Here is a 1,291-nt window from a genome sequence, read left to right on the forward strand (position 1 = left end):
ACCCTGCTGAGGGTGTAGAGCTGGTCCAGTGTTCCACGACCAGGACGAAAACCACACTGCTCTTCCTGAATCCGAGGTTCGACTATCCGACGGACCTCTTATTACTAAACCTGACCAAATTCTTGGTTCTCTAGCTCTTTTTTATCAGTCTTTTGTTACGAATCTTGGTGTCATTTTTGACAGCTTGAAATTGGATAAGCAGGTGAGCACTGTTGTGAAATCAAGCTTTTTTATCTGCACCTTCTAGCAAAGGTAAAATCAAGTTTTGTTTCAAAGATTTTGAGAAACTTGTTCATGCATTTATTACTACACGCTCAGATTACTGTAACTCTTTATACAAAATCTTGGACCAATCTTTAAGTCTTCAAATGGTTCAGAATGCTGCAGCTCGACTCCTAACTGGAACCAAAGAACATGATCATATAACTCCAGTACTGGCTTCTCTGCATTGGCTGCCAGTTTCTTATCGCATTGAATTCAAAATTCTTTTTTGGTTTTTAAAGCTATAAATGCTTGGCCCCAGCCTATCTTAAGGTTCTTCTACATGACTATTCCTCTTCTAGATCACTTCGGTCGAACAATAAACTGCTTCTACACGTTCCCAGAAGCAGACTGAAAAGCAGAGGAGACCGGGCGTTTGCTGTCACTGCTCCTAATTTGTGGAACAACTTACCACTCATTATTAGATCTGCCCATAATCTGGAACACTTCAAATCTCTTCTGAAAACTCATTTTTACTCTGGCATTTCAATAAGGATTTACATTGTATTCTATGTGTCTTGTTTATTTATTGTTTTTACTTCAGTATGTTTTTATCAGTTGTTTTATGATTATTGTACAGCACTTTGGTGCAGTTGGTTGCTGTTTTTTAAAGTGCTCTAGAAATAAATTTGACCGTTCGTACGCACACATTTGTTCTTAAGTTGTGCGTACGAGTGATTTAGGAGAATTTGTGACATTCACCAATGTTTTCGTATTCTAAGATTTTTTTCAGATACGAACAAAATTTACGAGTGGTCCAGACCTTACAGTGTGCAGCGCTGTGTCTTCTGAATAAATGAAAATGATTTAACACAGTTGTTTATATTTTTAGCAGCTCTTTTTATCCCACAGCTGAGCTGCTAAAAATGACAGATTTTCTTTTCTGGATCTCTGACAGACGGACTTCAATCTCTGAACTCGTAAAGTTTTTCTTTTTAATTTTTGCTGTCATTTTCATGAATGAATGGACACTTACTGTATATCTGAGGCAGGAAACACAGCCTTATATGGTGTTTTTGGGGTGGTAATT

The sequence above is a fragment of the Austrofundulus limnaeus genome, unplaced genomic scaffold, assembly GCF_001266775.1.
Source record: "Austrofundulus limnaeus strain Quisiro unplaced genomic scaffold, Austrofundulus_limnaeus-1.0 Scaffold651, whole genome shotgun sequence".
NCBI classification, from domain to species: Eukaryota; Metazoa; Chordata; class Actinopteri; order Cyprinodontiformes; family Rivulidae; genus Austrofundulus; species Austrofundulus limnaeus.